The sequence below is a fragment of the Aphelocoma coerulescens genome, unplaced genomic scaffold, assembly GCF_041296385.1.
Source record: "Aphelocoma coerulescens isolate FSJ_1873_10779 unplaced genomic scaffold, UR_Acoe_1.0 HiC_scaffold_64, whole genome shotgun sequence".
NCBI classification, from domain to species: domain Eukaryota; kingdom Metazoa; phylum Chordata; class Aves; order Passeriformes; family Corvidae; genus Aphelocoma; species Aphelocoma coerulescens.
Window position 1 is genome coordinate 545,151 of NW_027183992.1, and position 25,791 is coordinate 570,941.

Here is a 25,791-nt window from a genome sequence, read left to right on the forward strand (position 1 = left end):
ATCACCGTGCTTTTGCCATGGGTGGCAGCCAAAGCGTTAGGGGAATTAGGCCACTTAGAATGTTGGGTCGCTAAGCATGCCAACCTTACCTCAAACGCCCTAAGTGACCTCCTAAGAGACGAGGAACTGACCAGACAGGCCACCCTACAGAATAGGGCGGCCATCGATTTCCTACTCCTCCTTCACGACCATCGGTGTGAGGAGTTTGAAGGATTGTGCTGCCTCAACTTGTCATCAAGAGCGGAGAACATCCACAAAACCATCGACAGGATGCAGGCCATGGTGAAACAGATCCAGCATGAGACTGGCGACTGGCTCAGCAACATCTTCAATGGATGGGGATTATCTGGCTGGACCGGATCCATTCTCCGAACCAGACTGTTTCTGTTTATTATTCTTTTAGTTGCTATAATTATGTTTGGACTGATAAAAAGACTGATAGCCAGCATGATTGTAAGCGCATCTTCCCCCGCAGAGGTTAATCAAGCGGAGCTTCCCGAGAACTGTGAACGAGACCCTATGGCTCCCGAAATGACGTGGTTCGGGGATCTTTACCCTGATTCGGAGTATTGTCCCCAACCCGAGTTTACATCTTCTTAAAAAACAAAAAAGGGGGAGATGTGGGAGTGTGTTTGTTGGTGTTTGTTGGTTCAGTCCGGTTTTCCCCTTACGTTCAGTATGTTTGGTTTATCCCAGTTGGCGCCCTCCCTGTTTTATGTAAATCTCCCCATGTATCGGTTCTGTCTCCTCCCAGGGCTCTGTCCGTCACTCTGGCACCCCTCCCAGGCATCTGGAAAGTTCTGGCCAGGGGGCCAAGTGATTGGTCCTGGGATAGGAGCCCCTCCCTCCCTTTGCTACAGTTGGTTCTTGTACACATCTATCACCCTGTTTGCCCTACCCATCCCCTTCCCGATTGGTTCCTTTGTAACCCTTCCCTTGACCGCCACCCATCCATAAAATCTCCTGCACACCCTTGGCTTGGTGCCTTAGAGTTGGGCTCCCCTGGTTGGTGAGGACCTCCGTCTGGAGGTACAATAAACCTTCTGGATTTTACCCTACTCTGGGCCTGCCTCCTTTCCTCCGCCATCTGCCTTGGTCCCTGAGGTCCCGAGGAAGGATCCATGAGCCAGACCTCCGGTCACTTCGATACCGGAGGCTGGTCCCCGCAGCCTGCTGTGTCCAGAGCTGACCGGGCGTGGTGGGAATTGCTCCCAGTGGACACAGAGGCACTCCAAGATCATTCAGGATTGCTGGATGCCACCAGAAGAAACAACTGGACAGAGCAGGTGAGAATTTTTGGGCCGTAAACTCAACAAATCAGCTCTTCCCAATGAATTTCCAATTTCAATCAGAGTCCCGATGGATGTTCCAGCCCCTGCGCTCACCCAGGTGCCTACAGGGATCCAGGAGGATGTGGAGAGCACCAGCCAGGGCTCTTCCCAAACTGGATCACAGGGAATGTGGGTCACCAGGGCTCTGCCAAAAGTGGGTCCCTCATTGGGGATGAAGTTGGAGTAGAGGATGAAGCTCTTCCTGCACTCGGGGCACTCGCAGGGCTTCCCTTACCGGTGCCTCCGTTGGTGTTGGGTCAAGTGGGAGCTGCAGGAGAAGCTCTTCCCACACTGGGGACACTCCTAGGGCCTCTCCCTGGTGTGGATGCGCTGGTGCCTGACAAGGGTGGAGTTGTGCCTGAAGCCCTTCCTGCAGTCGGGGCAGCGGAAGGGCCTCTCCTCTGTGTGAATCCGCTGGTGCCTGAGGAGACTGGAACTGGTGTGAAACCTCTTCCCACACTCGGAACACTCGTAGGGCCTCTCTCCCGTGTGGATGCGCTGGTGGACGATCAGGCTGGAGCTCTGGCTGAAGCTCTTCTGGCATTCACCACACTTGTAGGGCCTCTCTCCCGTGTGGATCATCTGGTGGCGGAGCAGGGTGGAGCTGTCTCTGAAGCTCTTCCCACATTCCCCACACTCATAGGGCCGTTCCCCAGTGTGGATCATCTGGTGGCAAAGCAGGGCAGAGATGTCTCTGAAGCTCTTCCCACATTCCCCACACTCATAGGGCCATTCCCCAGTGTGGATCCTCTGGTGGCGGATGAGGTTGGAGCTCCGGCTGAAGCTCTGCCCACACTCTCCACACTCATAGGTCCGTTCCCCACACTCATAGGGCCGTTCCCCAGTGTGGATGCGCTGGTGGACGATCAGGCTGGAGCTCTGGCTGAAGCTCTTCCCACACTCCCCACACTTATAGGGCCGTTCTCCCGTGTGGATCCTCTGGTGGACGATCAGGTGGGAGCTCTGTCTGAAGCTCTTCCGGCATTCCCCACACTCATAGGGCCGTTCCCCACACTCATAGGGCCTCTCTCCCGTGTGGATCCTCTGGTGGCGGATCAGGTGGGAGCTCTGGCTGAAGCTCTTCCGGCATTCCCCACACTCATAGGGCCTTTCTCCCGTGTGGATCCTCTGGTGGCGGATCAGGCTGGAGCTGTGGCTAAAGCTCTTGCAGCATTCCCCGCACTCATAGGGCCGTTCCCCAGTGTGGATCATCTGGTGGACAATCAGGTTGGAGCTCCGGCTGAAGCTCTTCCAGCATTCCCCACACTTGTAGGGCCGCTCCCCAGTGTGAAGCCGCTCATGGACCACCAGGTCCGAGCTCTGGCTCGATCTCTGGCCGCCTTCCCGGCACAGGGTTGGTCTTTCCTCCTCAGAGCACCCTGGGCTGCGTTTGCAGCCCCTCCTCCTGTGGGGTCTCTGTGGTTTTTCCTCCCTGTTGGATTCCTGATCTGTGGAGCCGCTCAAAACGGCCTCTTCCACCAGGTTCTGCTGCGGAGATTTGTCCTCCCTGGGCTCCGTCCTCAGCTCCTTGTCTGGGGAGGAAGGACAAGGAGAGGACGGGATTTGCCTCCATGCCACAGGGAAGGGCAAGGAGATCCCCCCAGTCCGTCCCTGGCAGGACGGTGTCGGCAGCGGGGTTGTCCTGCAGCCGGGGGCGATGCTGGGCTGGGAGATGGAGCAGGAGAGAGGGGGAAAGGGGCACTGACTTCCTCCTCACCTGCCTGGGGGTCCCGGGGCATCTTCCTCTTCCTCGCAGCCTCCTCCTCCATCTGGCCAAGGTTTGGGAAAGGGAAATCCTGGTCTGGGGGAAAACAAGGGATAAGCACGTTGTGTTTGAAGGTCCCTCTGCCCAAGTCCATCTCTAGAAGCCACCAGTCATTGTGTGTCCATAAAAACCTGCTCAGGAAAAGCCTCCTAAAAGTTCCCCATCTCTGGTCCCTCCCCTTTGGTGTTCTGGTTTCCCCCTGTCCCAGCTGCTGGGGGTCACGCTTGTATTGGGGATCCCCCTCTCTACTTGGTCCCCGTCCTCCCCAGGCTGCTGGGAGTCCCAGGAATCCGAAAAGCTCCCCCCTCTTCCGTCTCCCCACTTAGGAATGCTGGGGGTGATGGGCTCCAAGGAGTCCGCCCCCCTCCTCTCCAGGCTGTTGAGGGTCCTCTCCCATCCCTCCTCCTCGTCCTCCTGCCCCGTTCCCGAGCCGCTCGCAGCCCGCAGGAACAGCGGGGATGGAGCCGGGACAGGTCGGGATGGGCAGCGCGGGGCTCTCGGCTGCTCCCACCCGCTGGGGGCGGGGGAACCCGGCCCGGGGAAAAGGAGAGGGAAACTGGGAACATTGGGGGCTGCAGATCCAAACTGGGCCTTGCTGGGGACCCTGGCTGGGGACTTGCAGCCCTTGGGGCTCCTCTCGAGAGCCTGGAGAGCCGGGAGGGGGAACGCAGAGAGGGCTGGGGGATTCCAGCAGCGGCACCACTGGCACTGACTGGTTTGTACTGGGATAACTGGAACCTTACTGGGGCCACTGGGAGTGACTGGGAATGACTAGGAGCATGCTGAGGGCAGCTGCGATATACTGGGAGCATCTGTCAACCATCCTGGGGTGACTGGAACCACACTGGGAACAACCAGGACCATGGTGGGGAGAAATGGGGCCACACTGTGGGTAACTGGGAGCGAGTGGGAGTGACTGGGTCTGAACTGGGGGCAACTGGGCATGACTGGGACCACGCTGGGAGGAACTGGGATCATATGGGGAGGGACTGGGACTATTCTAGGGACAACTGCACTGTGATCCTACTGGATCATATTTGGGGCAACTGGGACTGCACTGAGGGTGACTGGGAGTGGCTGTGAGACACTGGGATCACATTGGAAGCAGCTCAGGGCAAGTGGGAGTGACTGGGAACATGCTGGGTGCAACTGGGATGCACTGGGAGAGATTGAAACCACAGTGGGGGTAACTGGGAGCAACTGGAACCACACTGGATGACAATGGGAGCAGCTGTGCCCATGCTGGGGTCATACTGGGATCCTACTGCAACTGACTGGGATCATACTGGGAGTGACTGCAATAGTACTGGCAGTATCTGAAAGTGCCTGGGATCCTACTGGAATCAGACTGGGACTGACTGGAAAGGTGCTGGCCATGACTGGAACCATACTGGAAGTGACTTGGAGCAACTGGGCCCAGACAGGGAGTGACATGGAGTCACTCTGGGCATGACTGGAATAATACTGGGAATCTCTGGGAGTGACTGGTGCCATACTGGAAGTGACTGGGAGCATCTGGGCCCAGGCTGAAATAATTCTGGGAGTGACTGGGATCATACTGGGGGTGACTGGGTGCAACTGGGATCATACTGGAAGTGGGAGGAAGTGACTGGAATTATACAGAAGGCTACTGAGATCATAGTGGCATTGAGAAGGAGCAACTGGGATCACGACTGGGGAACCTGGAATGATACTGGAAGTGACTGGGATCATCCTGGAAGTGACTGGAACCATACTGGGAGTGACTCCGGGTCCTATTGGATCATGCTGGGAGCCACTGGGATTACAGTGGGTGTGAATGGAACTTGACTGGGGGTTACTGGGAGCTACTGGGCCCATGTTGGGAGGAAAAAGTAGAAACATTGGGAGCAACTGAGAACAACTGGAAAGTACTGGAACCATGCTGTGGGGACTGAGACCACAACTGGGACAACTGGGATGATACTGGGAGCAACTGCGACCACACTTTGGGACACTGACAGAAACTGGGATTGCCCTGGAGGTAACCAGGAGAAACTGGGAAAGACTGGGATCATTCTGAGGTAACTAGAACCTTACTGGGGACACTGGGAGTGCCTGGGAATGACTAGGAGCATGCTGAGGGCAACTGGGATATACTGGGAGTGTCTGTAACCATACTGGAGTGACTGGAACCACAATGGGAACAGCTGGCCTGATGCAGTGGATCTACACTGGGGGCAACTGGGTCTGACTGGGATCATGCAGAGAGGGACTGGGACTATCCTAGGGGCAACTGGGTTCATACTGGGACCACAGTGGGAGCAGCTGGATCCATGGGGGGTGAGACTGGGATCACATTGAGAGAGACTGGAATCATACTGGCATTGACTGGGAGTGGCTGTGAGCAACTGGAATCACGCTGAAAGAAACTGGGATTATGCTGGGAGTGACTGGGAGTATACTGGGAGAGACAGGGAGCCCCAGGGATCATCCTGGAGACTCCTGGAGTCACACTGGCATTGATAGGGAGCAACTGGGAATACACTGCGGGCCACTGGCGTCATACTGGGAGTGACTGGGATCATCCTGGGAGCGGCTACAATCACACTGGGATAATGGTGGGTGTCATTGGACCCTGACTGGGGGTTACCGGGAGCTGCCAGGCCCATGCTGGCAGCCACCTGTGCACACACTGGGAGGAGCTGAGAACAACTGGGAATGACAGGGTGCATGCTGGTGACAACTGGGATGTACTGGGAGTGACTGGGATAATATTGGGGCAACTGAACCATGCTGAGGTAACTGGGAGTGCCTGGGAATGACTACAAGAATGTTCAGAATAACTGGGATATACTGGGAGTGTCTGAGGCCATTTGGGTGGGGACTGCAACCACACTGGGAGCAACTGGGAATGTGCTGGGGAGAACTGGGACCAAGCTTGAAGCAACTGGGGGCAAGTGGAACTGACTGGGGCCTTGCTGAGAAAGACTGCCTTCATACTGGGACTGACTGGGACTATGTTAGGGGCAACTGGGAGAACTGGGAACACACTGGACAAAAGCTGGAGGAGGAACTGGGAGCAACTGGGAGCGTGCTGGGGGAAAATGGTATCACAATAGGGAATGACTGGGAGTGACTGGGCTCCTACTGGGAGCACCAGGGATCATGCACGGAGGGAGGGGAAGTGACCAGGATCATACTGGGACTGACTGGGCTCCTACTGGGAGCAGCCACTTGCGGGCCCCGGGACCCCTGAGCCCCTTTCCCGGCCGTGCCGCCCCTGCAGCCCCCAGACCCCCCCGCCGGGGTCCCGCCAATCCCAGGGGTCCCCCCTCTCGGGGTCCCCGCTTTGGGGTCCTGGGGCTCTCCTCTCTCTGCGGTCCCGCTTACGGAAGCCGGGGCTCCCGGGGCTCCCCAAAACCGGTGTCCCCCCGGCCCCGCCGGCCCCGCGCGCTCCCCACGCGGCCCCGGCAGAGCTCGGAGGGCCCGGCCCGGGAAGCCCAACCCCCACCGCGGGGGGACCCGCATCCCCCCGCCCCCGCCGGGGCTCTGCCGCCACCGCCACCGGGAGCCCCAAAAACACCTCCCGGGGACCCCCGATCTCCCCCCGAGCCGCACCTGCGGGATGGGGGGCGATGCTCCCGGGGGGCTGCGACTTCAGCGAGCGCTGGAGCCGCGAGATTCCGCCTCTCCTCCTCTCTTCCAGCTTCCCGCTGCCGCTCCGCCTCTTCCTCCCTCCTCCTGCTCCTCTTCCTCCTCCCGCCCCGTCCCAATCCCACCTCCCCCTCCTCCCTCCCTCCCTCCCTCCTCCTGTCCCGTTCCCGAGCCGCTCGCAGCCCGCGGGAGCAGCGGGGATGGAGCCGGGACAGGTCGGGATGGGCAGCGCGGGGCTCTCGGCTGCTCCCACCCGCTGGGGGCGGGGGAACCCGGCCCGGGGAAAAGGAGAGGGAAACTGGGAACATTGGGGGCTGCAGATCCAAACTGGGCCTTGCTGGGGACCCTGCGTGGGGACTTGCAGCCCTTGGGGCTCCTCTCGAGAGCCTGGAGAGCCGGGAGGGGGAACGCAGAGAGGGCTGGGGGATCCCAGCAGTGGCACCACTGGCACTGAGTGGTTTGTACTGGGATAACTGGAACCTTACTGGGGCCACTGGGAGTGACTGGGAATGACTAGGAGCATGCTGAGGGCAGCTGCGATATACTGGGAGCATCTGTCAACCATCCTGGGGTGACTGGAACCACACTGGGAACAACCAGGACCATGGTGGGGAGAAATGGGGCCACACTGTGGGTAACTGGGAGCGAGTGGGAGTGACTGGGTCTGAACTGGGGGCAACTGGGCATGACTGGGACCACGCTGGGAGGAACTGGGATCATATGGGGAGGGACTGGGACTATTCTAGGGACAACTGCACTGTGATCCTACTGGATCATATTTGGGGCAACTGGGACTGCACTGAGGGTGACTGGGAGTGGCTGTGAGACACTGGGATCACATTGGAAGCAGCTCAGGGCAAGTGGGAGTGACTGGGAACATGCTGGGTGCAACTGGGATGCACTGGGAGAGATTGAAACCACAGTGGGGGTAACTGGGAGCAACTGGAATCACACTGGATGATAATGGGAGCAGCTGTGCCCATGCTGGGGTCATACTGGGATCCTACTGCAATTGACTGGGATCATACTGGGAGTGACTGCAATAGTACTGGCAGTATCTGAGAGTGCCTGGGATCCTACTGGAATCAGACTGGGACTGACTGGAAAGGTGCTGGCCATGACTGGAACCATACTGGAAGAGACTTGGAGCAACTGGGCCCAGACTGGGAGTAACAGGGTCTCACTTTGGGTGTGACTGGAATAATACTGGGAGTATCTGGGAGTGACTTGGGCCAGACTGGAGGTGACTGGGTGCAACTGGGATCATACTGGAAGTGGTGGGAAGGGATTGGAATTATACAGAAGGCTACTGGGATCATACTGGTATTGAGAGGGAGCAATTGGGATCACGACTGGGGAACCTGGCATTATACTGGGAGTGAGTGGGGTCATCCTGGAAGTGACTGGAACCATACTGGGAGTGACTCTGGGTCCTATTGGATCATGCTGGGAGCCACTGGGATTACAGTGGGTGTGAATGGAACCTGACTGGGGGTTACTGGGAACTACTGGGCCCATGTTGGGAGGAAAAGGGGGCAACATTGGGAACAACTGGGATACAATGGAAGTTACTGGAACCATGCTGTGGGGACTGAGACCACAACTGGGACAACTGGGATGATACTGGGAGCAACTGCGACCACACTTTGGGACACTGACAGAAACTGGGATTGTCCTGGAGGTAACCAGGAGAAACTGGGAAAGACTGGGATCATTCTGAGGTAACTAGAACCTTACTGGGGACACTGGGAGTGCCTGGGTATGACTAGGAACATGCTGAGGGCAACTGGGATCTACTGGGAGTGTCTGTAACCATACTGGGGGAACTGGAACCACACTGGGAACAGCTGGCCTGATGCAGTGGATCTACACTGGGGGCAACTGGGTGTGACTGGGATCTACCCTGGGAGGGACTGGGACTATCCTAGGGGCAAATGGGTTCATACTGGGAGGAACTGGGGACAACTGGAACTACTCTAGAGGCAACTGGGTTCATACTGGGAGCACAGTGGGAGCAGCTGGATCCATGGTGGGTGAGACTGGGATCACACTGAGGGTGACTGGAATCATACTGGCATCGACTGGGAGTGGCTGTGAGCAACTGGAATCAAGCTGAAAGCAACTGGGAGGAGGCGGGAGAGACAGGGAGTCACTGGGATCATCCTGGAGGCTCCTGGGGTCATGCTGGCATTGACAGCATGACCCAGGAGCAGCTGGGAACACACTGGGGGCCACTGGCATCATACTGGGAGTGACTGGGAGTGACTGGAATCACACTGGGGGCCACTGGCATCATACTGGGAGTGACTGGGAGTGACTGGGAGTGACTGGGATCACACTGGGGGCCACTGGCATCATACTGGGGGTGACTGGGAGTGACTGGGGTCATGCTGGGAGTGGCTACAATGACACTGGAATAATGGTGGGTGTGATTGGACCCTGAGTGGGGGTTACTGGGAGCTGCCAGGCCCATGCTGGGAGCCACCTGTGCACACACTGGGAGGAGCTGGGAACAACGGGGAATGACAGGGTGCATGCTGGTGACAACTGGGATGTACTGGGAGTGACTGGGATAGTACTGGGGGCAACTGGACCATGCCTGGGAATGACTACAAGAATGTTCAGAATAACTGGGATATACTGGGAGTGCCTGAGACCATTTGGGTGGGGACTGGAAGCAACTGGGAATGTGCTGGGTTGAACTGGGACCAAGCTAGGGGCAACTGGGGCAAGTGGAAGTGACTGGGACCCGGGACGGCACCAAGGCCTCGGGGCGGCTCCAAAGGGCCCCGCCCGCCGCCGCTCCCCGAGGCCTCGCCGCTGCTGCCGGGGATCGGACACCGCGGGCGGCCCCGGCCCTTTCCTCTTCCTCCTCCTCCTGCCGGGATTCAGCCCCCGCCGCCGCCCGGCTCCTTCTGCCGCTCCTGCCCGGCACGAAGATGCTGACGGTGGTCGGGGGCTTCGTGTTGGGCTTCGTCCTCCTGGGCTGGGGCTCGGCCTCCACCTGCGGGGGAAGGTGAGGGGGGGTCCCCGAGGTCGTGTCCCCCCCCTCGGAGCGCGTGTGACTCCCCCATGTCCCCCCCATGCCAGGGTCACCCCCTTTTCTCTCCCACAGCGCTCCTGACCCAGCTCCTGCTCCTCCCTGCAAGGGGCTTTGGGGAGCCTCCCTGGGACCCCCTTGAATCCCCATTCCTGGGCACTGGGACCCCCCTGCACCCCTCATCCTGCACCAACACCACCCTGCACCCCCTTTCCCGGGTATCCTCCTCTCCCAGCCCCTGGATTCCCTGTGTCCTTGACCCCGGGGAAACCCGCACCCCCATTCCCGGCCATGCCGGGGCACCTCCGCCCCAGGCCTCCCTTTCCTGGGAAACCCGAGCTGGGCACGGGGCTCTGCAGCCGCTCCGGGATTTACGATCACCCAAAGGAAAGGGACAGGAGAGGCGAGAGAGAAGCAGATTGGGAGTCAGGGATCGGGGTCACAGCGCCCAGTCCTGCTCCGCCGGGGCTGGGGCCCCGCAGCCGCAGGACAAAATGGATCCGCGGGTCCCGGTGCTTGCCCCGCTTCGGGCCGAACCCAGCGGGTTCCAGGCAGAGTTTGGCCGCGGGGCCCGGGAGTTCAGCCCAGCCCGGCCCGGGGGTCCCGCAGGGCACGGCCGAGGAGGGTCCCGGGGGATGCCAGGAGGGGATCCAGGTGAATTCCCTGGAATTGCCCCGTCCCCTCCCCCCGCGCTCCCTCGGACACTTTGGCTTCTCTGCCTCCGGACCTTCGCCGCCGGGATCTGCCCGGCGACCGCTGACTGCCCCCGGCACCGGGAACCCCCTCCCCGCCCACGGCTCCTCCCGGGACCTTCTGGAAGCAGCGGAAAGAGTTCAAAAATTCATCATTATTTCGATCGATTTCGTTGGTTTCCGGGGGAGAACCGGTGGGAAAACCCCTCACCACAAACCTCTGGGAGGAGAACAACGGCGGGGGGAGAGGGGAAGGGAATAGAGAAAAAACCACAAAAAAATAGAAGAAGAAAAAAAAAGAATAAGAGAAAAAAAATCAAAGTAAAATAGTATATACAATAAAATAAGACATCGTACTTATGAAAAAAATAAAATGACGGCCCCAGCCTCGTCCCTCCTCTCCCGTTTCCTTCTCTCCAGTCTCTCCCTCGTGGCGCTGCCGGCTCAGAGGAAGGACATTCCCCCGGCACCCGCTGCCTCCTCCTCCTGTCCCGTGGGGCGCAGTTGGTGCTTCTGGAGCCGCCTGCCCGCGCAGCCGGACCCGCCCTGCGGCCGCTCAGCGCCGGAGCCGAGGGAATGAACTGCAGGCACCGCTGGGCTGGGCTGGCCCCGGCCGGGTGCCCGGTGCCACCAAAGCCGCTCTGGCACTCTGCTCACAGCCGCAGCACACGGAACACAGAAGGAAAGGCTCGAGGGCTGGGATCGGGGCAGGGAGAGCTCACTCACTGCTCACTGTCAGGGCCACGACAGACTCAAGCTGGGGAAATTAATGGAATTTATTTCCAAACCAATCACACCAGGAGAAGGAGAACTAAAACAAATCCTAAAAAACACCTTCCCCACCCCTCCCTCCTTCCCGGGCTCCCAGCCTCCGCCCGCAGTCCCTCCTCTGTTCTCCCTGCACGGCAATCTTGTCACCAGCCATGAACTTGGCTTTTGCCTCATCCCGGGATCTCTTCCCGGACAGAAAGAACTTTCCCCAGCAGAGATGCAGGCCCTGACGGCCTTTGAGGCTCAGGGTGTTTCTCCTGCAGCTCCTTGCAGGTCTCCTCTTCAGGAAAATGAATTCAGGAGTTAAAATTTTTAGCAATATATTAATGAACATTTATTAGTAGAACAAAGGCGTGTCAGAGCACTGGGGCGCTTGGCAATATTGCCAGAGGCGCACTCCATTCATTTTACTGTGCACTTAAGTATTCTCTTAAACTGTTACATATTCATTAATCCCAGAAAGTAATTTACACTTCACTCACCTTTCCCCCCTCTCCGGTCGCTGCCCCCTTCCCCCAGCACGCCGCCGCTTCTGTCCTCGGGATGGCTTCAGAATTGAAGACGGGCCCCTCTCTCCGGTGCCTCCCCAGCCTCCAGCCTAATTTGTAGCTGACAGTTTCCTTGCGAGGTGTGAGCTTTGATGAGATAACAATCTTCCTGGCATGTGCGGTTTATCTTCTCTGTTTCTTTAAGGTGTCCTGGCTCCTGCCTCTGTAGTTTCTCAACTCAAAAGACACTTATTACCACGTCAGTATTAATACATTTCTTCACATATTACAACTATTTCGAAGTTACAATTTACCTTCATCTCGTTTCTACTGAAAGGGATGAGGGACTTGTCCTTACAAACAAGCTGTGGGCCCGCTGGAAGATAAAACTGTACTGAGAGATAAAAGAAACAAAGGGAAGGATTCCACTGAGTGATGACTGGAAAGAAAGAGATTTGTCCTTACAAATAAGCTGTAGGTCTGCTGATAAATGAAATTGGATATTGAGAAATGAAAGAAACAATGGGAAGAACCATTAAATTCCATAAGAATGAAAATACAGAGGGCCGGGGTTATACATTAGAAGGGAGTCTTGGGTATTAGGCATTTTTGGAAGTCTGCACCTCGCAAGTACCTCAGCCAATGGGGGAACAGAGAGGGAAATGCGGCCGGGAAATCAGGATAAAAAGGAGGCTGCGCCCTCCAAAAATCTGAGAGACCCCAGGGGAAATGCCCCATGGCCTCTCCCTTGATTCGAATAAAGAAACAGGACTCCTCTGTCTCCTTTTTGGACACAAACCTCTGGTGTTTGTAGATTAATTTTTCTGACAGAACTCAGGTATTTACTCTGTGAATGTGCTGATGGTGTGGATCCATTTAACTGAGCTCTTCAGCCTTTTTTAAAGATTTTGATGTTTGTTTCCAATACTGTTGATTTAAATTGTGGCTGAAGCAATAGGAAATTGAAATATGGATTGGGCATGGCTTGTGTCTTGAGTGAAAAACTATTGCAGTCTGAAACACGGACCTAAAGCACTGCAAATAGAGATTATCAATCCCAGTGCATTGTGTGACAGCAGCTTTTCCTGGAGGATGTGCAGCATCCCAGAGACTGCAGCAGTGTGGCTGTGGGTGCTTGGAGCTCTGTCCTGTGCCACTGCAGGATGTCCTGAAACACGACCTCAGCGGCCACCAGCCCAGGTCCCCCTCTGCCACCGCAGCTCCTTGGACCTTGTGTCCCCAAAAGCAGACACAAAGTGTTTCTGCTGCTCCCCCCTTTGCAAAGATCCACAGAAAACCTGGATTTCCCCCAACTCTTGTGTTCCCATTGTTCCATATTCCCAAAGAACCAGCACCCCCTCCTGATGAACACGGCGAGTTCCAAGGATGGCCACCAGCTCCCCTTCCTGCCTAGAAATCTTGGAACTGCTTCTAAACGCTGCTCCCTTCAGCTCTTGGACAGCTGCTCTGTGCACAGAGCTGGGAAAAAATTCACAGAGCTCATCGTGGTGGAGCGCCGAGGAAAAGGCAGTGGGAACACGGCAGTGAGGACAGCTGAGGGCTGCAGAGCGGCTCTGAATGACACCGTAACCTGGCACAGCAGCCCTGAGACACTGCTGTGGGGCACGGCTGGCCTTGAGCACGGCTCTGTGCCCTGCCAGCTCCGAGCAGGACTGGCAATCTAAACTCTGTCCCACCCCAAGTCTCTGAGAAGATGCCCTTCCTTCTCACCCTGCCAATGAGCTGCACATTCCATTGGGAATTGTCAGAGCTTTCTTAAAGATGCAAAGTCCCACTTCGGGCTTTTTGCTCTGGTTTGGCAGTGGAGAAGGGCAATTCTTCCTCCATCAGCTCCAGGCTGCACTGCCTCAGGAACACGGCCCACTCGCCAGCTTTGGCCCACTCGTGGCACTTCCAGAGGAGGAAGAAAGTGCAATGGCACAATTCCAGCCCAAAAGGAAGGAAGAGTGGGACAGACAGAACACCCTGTGCAGATCCAGGCGTTCCGCTGGCACTGTGGAGAGTTTGGGTTCTTGCCAGTGGCATGTGTGTCCCTGACTGCAATCTCTTGGCCGGCACCAGAGTCTCACTCACCTGCAAAAGCAGAAAGCTCCGTCGCGGTGCTTGCAAGGGGCTCGTCTGATGCAAAGCTGTCAGAGCCCTGTGAGGGGAGAGCGGGCCCAGCCGTGCCCGGGGCTGAGCCCCAGCAGAGCCCTGGCAGAGCTCGGAGCAGCCTCAGCATCGGCAGAGCCCGGCTGCAAGGAGAGAAAGCAGAACCCGCCCGTCAGCTGAAGCCTCCTGTCCCCTTGTCTGTCTTGGGGTGACCTTATGGTGTGTATCCCACATCACTGCCCATGCCCAGAAATTAATTCCTGTGCCTTTCTATGCCTCTAGACTGAGCCTGAGAGGGGGAAGGAAAAACTGAGCAAAACTTTTTCAAAGCAGTTTGCAGCTTGTTCAAGGTCACACACAGATAGCAATTGGTTTCCCAGCAGAGGCAGGGGAGGGAGGAGGCACCTGGTTTGCTGTTTTCCCGAGGACAGTTTTTTGGCCAGTGGTTCAGCTGTTTTTTCTCCAGAGAGAGACTGAGAGTTGAATTTTTCCTTCCCCGGAATTTCGGATTTTCTCCCTTTTCTGCTGGACTGCTTGATTGCTGTAACATCAGAGCACATCGGGAGGACTTTCCACCGGGCACAGAGGGCCTGGCCCTGGGCCAAGCCCCAGCTCCGAGGAGACCAAAGGGAGGACTCTGACACTTTCCCAGCTTTTTCCTCCACAGCGAGAGATTTTATTATTTAGCATTATTATCCTTTTCCCATGTGTTTGTTAAATAAATAGTTTTTATCTCTTTCACTTTCCTTTGAGGAAAATTTATTTTTCCTGAACCTGGTGGGGGGGAAGGGTGGTTGTGCCTTCCCTCAGAGGATATATTTCTAAATTTGGCCAAACCGGAACATTGTCCCAGCCGCCCGCAGTGCCCAGGCCGTGCTGTTCGTGCTCAGAGCAGGGCCCAAAGCTGCCCAGCATTGCTGCCTTGGGGAGCAGAGCAGGAGGGCAGGACATGTGCCCAGCCTGCAGCCAGCCATGGCACAGCCACCTCCTCAGCAGCTGCCCAGAGCCCAAAAGCAGCTTGGCAGCCACTGAAGAATTCCCTGCAGCCGCCCCAGCAAAGGGGGAACCTTTGGTGCCCGGCCAGGCTGTGCCATGCCCAGCCCTGGGAGCATCCCCCTGGCTCTGGACTCACCTGCACATGGGGCGTGGAGCGTGTCTTTGGAGAAGGTGCCCAGGCTGAGCAAGAGCTTGTCATCCTTGAGGTCTCCCTCCCTCTCTCCCTCCCTCCCTGTTTTCTCTTCTTGCTTTTCTTTCCTTCCTTCTCTCTTCCTTTTTCTTTTCTTTTCTTTTCTTTTCTTTTCTTTTCTTTTCTTTTCTTTTCTTTTCTTTTCTTTTCTTTTCTTTTCTTTTCTTTTCTTTTCTTTTCTTTTCTTTTCTTTTCTTTTCTTTTCTTTTCTTTTCTTTTCTTTTCTTTTCTTTTCTTTTCTTTTCTTTTCTTTTCTTTTCTTTTCTTTTCTTTCTTTCCTTTTTCTTTGTTTTCTTTCTTTTTCTTTCTTTCTTTCTTTCTTTCTTTCTTTCTTTCTTTCTTTCTTTCTTTCTTTCTTTCTTTCTTTCTTTCTTTCTTTCTTTCTTTCTTTCTTTCTTTCCATCTTTCCATCTTTCCATCTTTCTTTCTATCTTTCCATCTTTCTTTCTATCTTTCCTTCTATCTTTCCATCTTTCCATCTTTCCATCTTTCCATCTTTCCATCTTTCCATCTTCTTCTCTGCATTTCCTTTTCCTTTTCTCTCTCCTTCTCTTGCTGCTTTCTTTCTTGCTTCCTTTTTCTTTCTTTTTCTCTTTTTCCGTACTTTCATTATTTCTTTTTGATTTCTTTCTCCTTTCCCCCTGTTTTTTAATCTATCTTCTTGCTTGCTTTCTTGTTTTCTTTCTGATTTTGCTATCTTTTCCCCCTCTTTTTTTGGTCGTTCTTTCTCTCTCTCCTTCTTCCTTTCCGTCCTTCCTTCTTCCTTTCTTTATCTTTTATTTATTTTCTATTTTCTGGTTGGTTCCATTTTATTTAGTCTTCCGTCCTTCCTTCCTTCCTCCCTTCCTTCCTTCCTTCCTTTGTATTTTTCTGCTTATTTTTTTCCTTTTCTTTTTTCTTTTCACTTTCCTCTTTCCTTTTATTGCTGCTTTCTCCCTTTCTCTCTTCCATTCAAGCTCTTTCTTTCATATTTATTAAGAACAAATTTTCATCCTTTCTTATGGTCATTTCCTTTTCCTTTTCTTTTCTCAATTTCTTGTTGATTGCTGTCTTTCCATTACCTTCCTTTCTTTTTCCTATCTCTCTTTCTTTTTCTTTTCGATCTTTTTTCCCTTTTCTTTTCTTTCCTTTTTTCATTTCTTTTCTGCTTCTTGTTGCTTTCCTGCTTGTTTCCTTTCTTTTTTTCTTACTTCCCTTGAACTTTTCTGCCGCCTTTCCTTCTTTCTTTCTTTCCAGCTTGTCAAGCCACTTCTCACCCCCTTGAAGGGGTGCAAAGCAGCAGGATCCCCTCCCAATTGGGGTCCCCTCACCCTCCCAAAAATGTGGGGACTTCACCTCAGCCCCCCAGATTGTGGTGGGTTTACGTCACTTTCCCCAAATTCCCTGCAACCTCCCAGAAGCCACTTAGAGGCCCCAAAATTGTCAAAAGGAGCAGGAGCCTCCCCAAAAGCGGCTCCTGCTTTCCCTCCCTGGAGTGCCCCACTCCAACTGCCCAAACCACCCCATCCCTCCCAAACTTCATCCCACCCCCAAAATGCCACCCCCATCCCATCCCATCCCATCCCATCCCATCCCATCCCATCCCATCCCATCCCATCCCATCCCATCCCATCCCATCCCATCCCATCCCATCCCATCCCATCCCATCCCTCCTGGACACCAATTCCCCTTCTGTGGCTCCTGACTCCCCACAGCCAGGCCTTGGGGCTGATGGATCGAGCCATTTGGGGCTGCCATCGACACATTGGGGCTGGGATTGAGTTTATTGGAGGCACCCGCTCAATCCTTCCATCCCAAATGGGAGCTTGGAACCTCTCCTCAGCACTTGCTGTGTCCATGGGCTCACCTCAAGTCCCAGAATGAGAGCCAGGGCCCCTCAGGCCATTCAGAACCTCCAAACATTGCCAGAAACAGCAGCATCCTTCCCAAAATGGGCTCCCCAGCTCCCTGCCAATAGGTCCCCCTTCCAAGCACCAGAGCCCCCCTCTCAGAACCCCTCCCGAAGCATTGGGGGGACCGCAAAACCGCCTCAGGAATGGGACATACCTTGAAATCCCTTCAGGAATGTGGGATACCCCAGAACCCACTCAGCAACGGGGTCCCCCCGGCCTCATCATGCGCAGCCTTCAGCTGGCTCAGCCAGAGCCCATCCCGCCCTCAGCAGCCCCAGCCCAGCCCAGCCCTCCTGGGCAGGAAGCCCCAATGGCCGAGCCGGCCTGGGACACTTGCAGGGATGCGGGGGCAGCCGCAGCTTCTCGGGCCAGCCTGTGCCAGGCCCTGAGCGCCCTGCCAGGGAACCATTGCTGCCCCACATCCCATCTCAGCCTGCCCTCGGGCAGCGGGAAGCCGTTCCCTGGGGCCCGGCCCCGCAGGCCCTTGGCAAGAGTCTCTCTCCCCCAGCAATTGCTGCTCCTCCCTGCTGCGGGGCCCGAGCTGCAAGTTGATTTTCTGCCGCTGGCCCCGGCCCAGCCCCGAGCCAGGGCCAGCACCTTGCCCTGGAGCTCTGCGGGCGCTGCGTTTGTGCGGCCGCAGCGCAGCGGCCGCAGCTCGGAGCTGCCCTTTGTGTCCCCGCCGGCAGCTGGCAGAGCTGGCAGGGCCGGGCCAGGGCCGGGCCAGCCCCGGCCTTCCCGGCTCTGCGACACAGCGGCGGCAGCCCCGGCCTTCCAGCCCTGCACACGCTCCCACACAAGCGTCCAGAGCCGCGGCCACGCAACGCAACTGACCGGCCGCTGACCCCCCAGCCTGGCCTGATGGCCATTCCTCTGCCCACACCTCGGACAAGCTCCCCTTGGCCACCTCCTGAGCCACAGTGCCACAGACAAGTGGCACATACAGCTACAGAGCTCTGCCCGGAGCTGGCAGGGAATGTTCATTCAACATAAAAAACACACCAAGAAAAAGAGAACTCCCCCCAGCAGAGCTGTTCCCTCCTGCAGTAGTTACACCTGCACACCCACAGCCCCTGAGACTGCAAGCAATGAGCATTCCCTGGGCACATGTGCAGCCCAAGCAGCTCGAGGACAGCCTTGCAGCAGGACTGCTCTCAGCTGAGCCAAAAAGGCCCCTCTGGCAGCTGCAGGGCCATTGCAAAGGGCAAGGGCCAGAGCCTCGGCCCACGGGGGAGGAAAGGGCTCTGAATTCCCCTGCCCTGGCACAGAAACCCTGTTCCCAGGCTGCTTCCCACACAGGATTCCTCTGGAGGGCTGCGGAAAGCTGAGAGGCAGCTCTGGCTTCTCCACTTTCCATGTCCTAGAGCTGCCTGGCAGAAGAAATGGAGGGACAGCTCTGGTGGCACAATCCCTCCCGGCCCAGGGCACAGCGCTGGGAAGGTCTTTCCATGCTGAGGCTTTGCTGCGGCCAAGGAAAGCTCCTGGCTCAAGGTCACCTTTCCTGCTGGGCCAGACCCCCCGAGTGGCCCAGCAGCAGCAGAGAATTCCAGCACAGCTCCGGCACGGGCAGGGCGGCCCTGGGCGGGCTGCGGGAGCCGGCAGCGGCTGAGCTCAGAGCAGCTGAGCCCGGGGGCTCTTGGCCAAGGCTGAGGCCCAGCGAGCATTTCTCAGGTCACAGGGCGGCCTGGAAAGGTGCTGGGGGGGATAATTCACCCCACAGTGTGGTCCCAGTGGCTCCCAGTATTTCCATGTCTGTGCTCCCAGTGCTGCTCCCAGCCCTGATCCGTGGGGATGGGAATGTCCCGCTCCCTTCCCGGGGCAGGCTCACACCTGAGCCAGGTGTGCAGGGCAGAACCTTGCCCTGAGCCCAAGCCCTGTCCCCCCTGCAGGATCTGCTTCCCATCGGCCTCTTCCTCCTGCGGCCCCAAGCCCAGCTCGGTGCTGAACGAAGGGCGCTGGGCCGGGGTCATCCCCCGGCAGGGGCTGCGCACCCCCTCTGCCCCCTCCCCAAATTCCGTCCCAGGGCAGCAGGGGCTGAGGCAGGAGCTCTGTGGGGAGGGAAAAGGGGGTGACACCAGGATGGGGGGGATCACACACGCTCTGGGGGGGGACACGCACGGCCCCTGGGGACACCCCCTCACCTTCTTCTGCAGCGCCAGGAGGATGAACCCCAACATGAAGCCCCAAAAGCCCAGCAGCATCTTGGGGGGCAGGGTCTGGTGGCAGTTTTGGGGCTCTGGGGGATCACAAGCGCCCTAAAACCCCCTCCCAGCCCCACAGCCACTCCCAGACCTCTCAAACCACCCCATAGCTCTGTGCCAGGAACCCCGCCAACCATTCTCTGCAACATAAATGACCCCAAGAACCACCCAAATTCTCTCAAGACACACAGCCAAGGCAAGACCCTCAAAACTCCCTTACACACCACCCCAAAAGCCCCCTCCAAGCACCACTAATGCCCTCAAGAGTGACAGAAGCCCCTCCCAATGCCCCCACGAGCCCCTCAATCCCCTCCCAGCCCCCCATGGCACTGACCAGGAGAGCTTGGTGGACAGGAACATCCCCAGCCCAGAGCAGCTCAGGCACTTCAGCAGCAATTTGGGCACTTTGGGGGGCACACCCCAAACGGGGAGACCCAGGCCAGGGACTGGGACAGACACCTGCAATCCCTGGAGGACAGACGGGCTCAGGTGGACACGTTCTGCCAGCACAACTACGAGATCGTGGCCCCGTCTGCCCAGCCCATGGCCTCACAACACCCAAATCCTCCCGAATATTCCCCTGAACCAACCCCAAATTCACCCCCAAATCCCGGTAAAATGGTGCTGCTTTAGATACCTTTGTTGAATTCCTTTATTTCTACCCCAATTTTGCTTGTTTTGACAGGATGAAGGAGGAAACTATTTAGGTTGAAAAAGACCTCCAAGATCATCCAGGATTGCTGGATGCCACCAGAAGAAACAACTGGACAGAGCAGGTGAGAATTTTTGGGCCGTAACCTCAACAAATCAGCTCTTCCCAATGAATTTCCAATTTCAATCAGAGTCCTGATGGATGTTCCAGCCCCTGTGCTCACCCAGGTGCCTACAGGGATCCAGGAGGACGTGGAGAGCACCAGCCAGGGCTCTTCCCAAACTGGATCACGAGGAATGTGGGTCACCAGGGCTCTGCCAAACGTGGGTCCCCCATTGGGGGATGAAGTTGGAGTAGAGGATGAAGCTCTTCCTGCACTCGGGCCACTCGCAGGGCTTCCCTTACCAGTGCCTCCGTTGGTGATGGGTCAAGTGGGAGCTGCAGGAGAAGCTCTTCCCACACTGGGGACACTCCTAGGGCCTCTCCCCGGTGTGGATTCGCCGGTGCCTGATGAGGGTGGAGTTGTGCCTGAAGCCCTTCCTGCAGTCGGGGCAGCGGAAGGGCCTCCCCTCTGTGTGAATCCGCTGGTGCCTGAGGAGACTGGAGCTGGTCTGAAACCTCTTCCTACACTCGGAACACTCGTAGGGCCTCTCTCCCGTGTGGATGCGCTGGTGGACGATCAGGCTGGACCTCGTGCTGAAGCTTTTCCCACACTCCCCACACTCATAGGGCCGTTCCCCCGTGTGGATCATCTGGTGCTGGAGGAGCGTGGAGCTCGTGCTGAAGCTCTTCTGGCATTCATCACACTTGTAGGGCCTCTCTCCCGTGTGGGCCATCTGGTGGCGGAGCAGGGTGGAGCTCTGGCCGAAGCTCTTCCCACATTCCCCACACTCATAGGGCCGTTCCCCAGTGTGGATCCTCTGGTGGCGGAGAAGGGTGGAGCTCTGGCTGAAGCTCTTCCCACATTCCCCACACTCATAGGGCCGTTCCCCACTGTGGATCCTCTGGTGGCAGAGCAGGGTGGAGCTGTCTCTGAAGCTCTTCTGGCATTCCCCACACTCATAGGGCCGTTCCCCAGTGTGGATCATCTGGTGGCAGAGCAGGGTGGAGATGTCTCTGAAGCTCTTCTGGCATTCCCCACACTCATAGGGCCGTTCCCCAGTGTGGATCCTCTGGTGGCAGATGAGGCTGGAGCTCTGGCTGAAGCTCTTCCCACACTCCCCACACTCATAGGGCCGTTCCCCAGTGTGGATCCTCTGGTGGCGTGTCAGGTGGAAGCTCCAGCTGAAGCTCTTCTGGCATTCCCCACACTCATAGGGCCGTTCCCCAGTGTGGATTATCTGGTGGCGGATCAGGTGGGAGCTCTGGCTGAAGCTCTTCCGGCATTCCCCACACTTGTAGGGCTTCTCCCCAGTGTGAAGCCGCTCATGGACCACCAGGTCTGAGCTCTGGCTCAATCTCCGGCCGCCTTCCCGGCACAGGGTTGGTCTTTCCTCCTCAGAGCACCCTGGGCTGCGTTTGCAGCCCCTCCTCCTGTGGGGTCTCTGCGGTTTTTCTTCCCCGTTGGATTCCTGCGCCGTGGAGCCGCTCAAAATGGCCTCTTCCACCAGGTTCTGCTGAGGGGATTTGTCTTCCCTGGGCTCCGTCCTCAGCTCCTTGTCTGGGGAGGAAGGACAAGGAGAGGATGGGATTTGCCTCCGTGCCACAGGGAAGGGCAAGGAGATCCCCCCCGTTCGTCCCCGGCAGGACGGCGTCGGCAGCGGGGTTGTCCTGCAGCCGGGGGCGATGCTGCGCTGGGAGATGGAGCAGGAGAGAGGGGGAAAGGGGCACTGACTTCCTCCTCACCTGCCTGGGGCTCCCGGGGCATCTTCCTCTTCCTCGCAGCCTCCTCCTCCATCTGGCCAAGGTTTGGGAATGGGAAATCCTGGTTTGGGGAGAAAATGGGATGAGCACGCTGAGTTTGACGGTCCCTCTGCCCAAGTCCAGCTCTAGAAGTCACCAGGCATCTAGGATCCATAAAAACCTCCCAAACACCAAGAGTCAGCCCTGAGAAAGCCTCCCAGGAGTTCCCAGTCTCTGGTCCTTCCCCTTTGGTGTTCAAGGTTCCCCCTGTCCCAGCTGCTGGGGGTCACGCTTGTATTGGCGGTCCCCCTCTCTACCTGGTCCCCGCCCTCCCCAGGCTGCTGGGAGTCCCAGGAATCCAAAAAGTTCCCCCCTCTTCTGTCTCCCCAATTAGGGATGCCAGGGAACTCCACTTATGGTCCTGGGGTCCCTTCTCCCCTTATTCTCGGCTTCAGGGTACAGCGGGTCCCAGGAGTCCCCCCCTTCCCCTCTCCAGGCTGTTGAGGGTCCCACAAATCGCAGCGCTCCCCCCTCTCTGGGCTCTCCACTTTGGGGTCCTGGGCGTCACAGGGGTTCGCTCCTCCAGACTGCCGGGGGTCCCCTGGTCCCAGTATTGCCCCTCCCTGTTCTCCTCACTCTGGGGCTCCCGAGGTTCCCCCTCTGTCTCCACTGATGGGTCCTGCAGGCCCCTGACTCCTGGATGGAGGCAGCAGTGCCTGACCCAGGTGGATCCAACCCCCACTGCGGGAGGGACTCGCATGCTTCCGACCCCACCAGGGCTCTGCCAGCAGCCACCACAGGAACCCCCCAAAACACCTCCTGGGGACCCCCCAGTGTCCCCCCAAGGGGCACCTGCGGTTCAGCTTTGGAGTCCCACAAGATCCAAACATCCCCCCCAAAAACACCGGCCCAGGGATTCCCCAGAATATTTGGGCCAAGCTCCCCCTCCCCCGGTACCTGTGGGATGGGGGGGTCAATGTTCCTTGGGGTGAGGGGCCTGCAAATTCTGGGAGCGCTGGACCCATGAGCTTCCTCCTCTTCCTCTGCCTTCTTCTCATCTTACTCCATCCATTCTCCTCCTTCTCCCTAATCCCATCTCCTGCTCCTCCTCTCTTCATCCTTTCTCCCACTCCTTCTTCCCTCCTTCTTCTCTTCCATCCCTCCTCCTCCTCCCCTGATTCCCCAAACCCCTCACACCCCACGGGAGGAATGGGAATGGAGCCAGGACAGGTCGGGATGGGCAGTGCAGGGCTCTGGGCTGCTCGCACCCACTGAGGGGGAACCTGGCCAAGGGAAAAGATGCAAAACTGGTGGTTGGAGATAAAAATTTGGTGTTGTGGTCACCATGGGTGGGGACTTCCAGCCCTTTGGTCTCATATCAGGATAGAGAGGGAAACGGGGGATGCAGAGATTGATGGGAGATCCCAAGGGATTTTAGGGGCAGGATGAGGGCTGGTGGGAGCCCCTGCTGGAGGGGGTCAGGCTGGAGACCCCACAGTGTTCCCAGGGCCCTGGGATGGAGAGTTGTCACCACCTTCTGTTTCAGGTGGTGGTTCTGGGGGGACCTGGGCTCCTTGGAGCTCGTCCTCCAGCCGAGAACTTGTAGGGACCCTCCTCCAGGAGTCTCCTACAGGTGTTCCAGGGCCTTGGGGCTCACGGTGAAGCCCTTCTCAGAGTCTGGGCATCCATAGGGGCTCCCCAGTGTGGATCCCCTGGTACCTGGTGAGGTTGGGACTCCTACCAACCTGCACTCCTTTTCCTGCACTCCTGGCCCCTGTAGGGTCTCTCTCCTCTGAGATGGGACCTCTGGGCAAAGCTTGGGCAGACACAGGACTTCTCCCCCACTTGGATCCTGTGCTGGGCGATCAGCTCCGTGCTCCAGCCAAAGCTCTTCCCACAGGAGATCAGTCCCTTGCCATGATGGCAACTTTGGGGTTCCCCACACCCCTCCCACTTCGACTGGAGGTCCCACCCCCCATTTTTCCCCCTCCTCCACCCTTTTCCCATCATGCCCCATTCCTAAGCCACCAACCGACCCCACTAAGGGGAAGGATCCCACTCCCTTTTTCCTCCCTCTCCCCCCAATCCGCCTCCTTTCTCATCTTTCCCCAAAGCTTCAGTGTCCCACGCGCTTGGTTTGGGGCCCTCAGTCCCCTCTCCCACTCAGTTTGAGGAGTCCGATCCCCTTTTCACTGCTCTCCCCCTGTTGCCAACGGGTTCCCCCTTTTCCACCCCTACCCTCATCCCAGAGCTCCTCGCCCGCGGCCGAGGGGGCTCCCAGCACCCCCAGTGCCACCAGTGCGGCCCCAGCTGCCCCCACACGCCCCATGCCCAGCGCCGGGCGCTGCCGACAGCCCCAAAGCAGCCGCGCTGTGCCCTGGGGGGTCCCCAGAGTGGCCCCGCCCCGCACGGCACTGGGAGCACCAGTCCGGACCAGTGCGGAGCGCGGGCGGGCGGCATCAGCCGTGCCCGGGCAGGGCCGGGCCCCGCGGGGCTCCCGCAAGCAATCCGCCCCCACCTCCCCCTCCCCAAATTCCGCTCCGGGGGGCGCTGGGGGCGAGGGGGGCGCCGGTTGGGTCGGGAGGTTCCGGAGCCACGTGTCCCCCCGCTGCCAGCACCACCCCCCTCAGGATTAGGGGTGCCCCAAAACTCCCTCGGAGCCGGCGGATACCCCGCAGGGCCCTAAGGAGTGGAGTCCCCCCGGCCTCATCATCCCCAACCTTCGGCTGCCTCATCCCAGGCCCCATCCCGCCCATCCCCCTCCCCCAGACTTCATCCCACACCCCAATCCACATCCCACCCTTCCCGGGCCCCATCCCGCGTCCCGGGAGCTCCCCAAGATCCCCTAAGGGGCATTTGTGACTCACCTTCGGAGTCCTGCATGATCCAAACATTCGCCTCCCCCCCCGCCCCACCAAACCCCCCTTCCCCCAAGAACCAACAAAGATATTTGGGGCTCGGTGCTGGAGTCCTCCAAGCTCCAAAAATCCCCTCTCCCAAAACAACCCCAGGCACCGCCCAAGATATTTGGGGCCAGCTGCCCCTCGCCGGTCACCTGCGGGATGGGGGGAGCGAGGCCGAGAGCTGCGGACACAGAGAGCGATGGATGCACGTGGCGGCTCCTCTTCCTGCCTCCTGTCTCCCTCCTCTTCCTCCCGCTCCTCCCCCTTTATCCCTCCTCTTCCTCCCGCTCCAGATCCTCCATCCATCCTCCCCCATCGCTATTCCTGCTCTTCTGTCCTTTCTCCTCCTCTCCTGCCCCTCCTCCTCCTCCTCCTGTTGTTTGTGGCTCCCATCCCGGCTTTGTCTGACATCAGCCCTGGGGCCGTGCCGTGCTCAGCAGCAGCAGCAGCAGCATCCTGTGCTCTGGCAGCACTCCCTGCTCCTTAGGGAAGGCTTTGGCATTTCTGCCGGGCACAGACACTGAAGCTCACCCCGACCTGCCCCTCTCCCATTGCTGTCCCCTGGGCGCTGGGCAGCTGCTGTGCCAGGGCAGCCCGAGACACAGACGAAGCCAAGTCCAGCCCAGCTGCCCGGGCTGATCCAGATGAGCCCCAGGGCCGAGGTCCTGCAGAGCCCCACGGAGCCCTCGGCTCCTCGCTGGGAACGGGCTGTGCTGCGGCTGCCACAGCAGCCACAGCGAGTCCTGGGGCACCCCCGGCGCCGCTGCAGCAGCACCCGGGTTCCACCTCCTGTGCCAGGGCCTGGCCAGGGGCCATCAGATCCATGGGCTCCGTGCCGAGGAGGAACAGAGCAACAATGGATCGGCTGCAGCCCCCAAGGACCTCGAGCAAATCGTGCAGGAACATCCAGACCTGGACCTGTCGTTTGCAAAGCTGCAGCCGGCAGAGTCCTGTGGCGCAGGAGAGCCGGCTCGGGAATAGGAGACCTGCAAGGAGCTGCAGGAGAAACACCCTGAGCCTCAAAGGCCGTCAGGGCCTGCATCTCTGCTGGGGAAAGTTCTTCCTGTCTGGGAAGAGATCCCGGGATGAGGCAAAAGCCAAGTTCATGGCTGGTGACAAGATTGCCGTGCAGGGAGGGCAGAGGAGGGACTGCGGGCGGAGACTGGGAGCCCGGGAAGGAGGGAGGGGTGGGGAAGGTGTTTTTTAGGATTTGTTTTAGTTCTCCTTCTCCTGGTGTGATTGGTTTGGAAATAAATTCCATTAATTTCCCCAGCTCGGGTCTGTTGTGGCGCTAGCAGTGAGCA

At 57.9% G+C, this 25,791-nt stretch overlaps 1 protein-coding gene and 1 pseudogene across 1 annotated transcript in view; one reads left to right on the forward strand and one right to left on the reverse strand.

The window, feature by feature from the left end:
- LOC138102228 (zinc finger protein 729-like) overlaps positions 1–25,791 on the forward strand; it is a 427,468-nt gene that overhangs the window by 386,938 nt on the left and 14,739 nt on the right. The window lies entirely within an intron of this gene.
- On the reverse strand, positions 1,242–24,716 carry LOC138102237 (zinc finger protein 271-like; annotated as a pseudogene).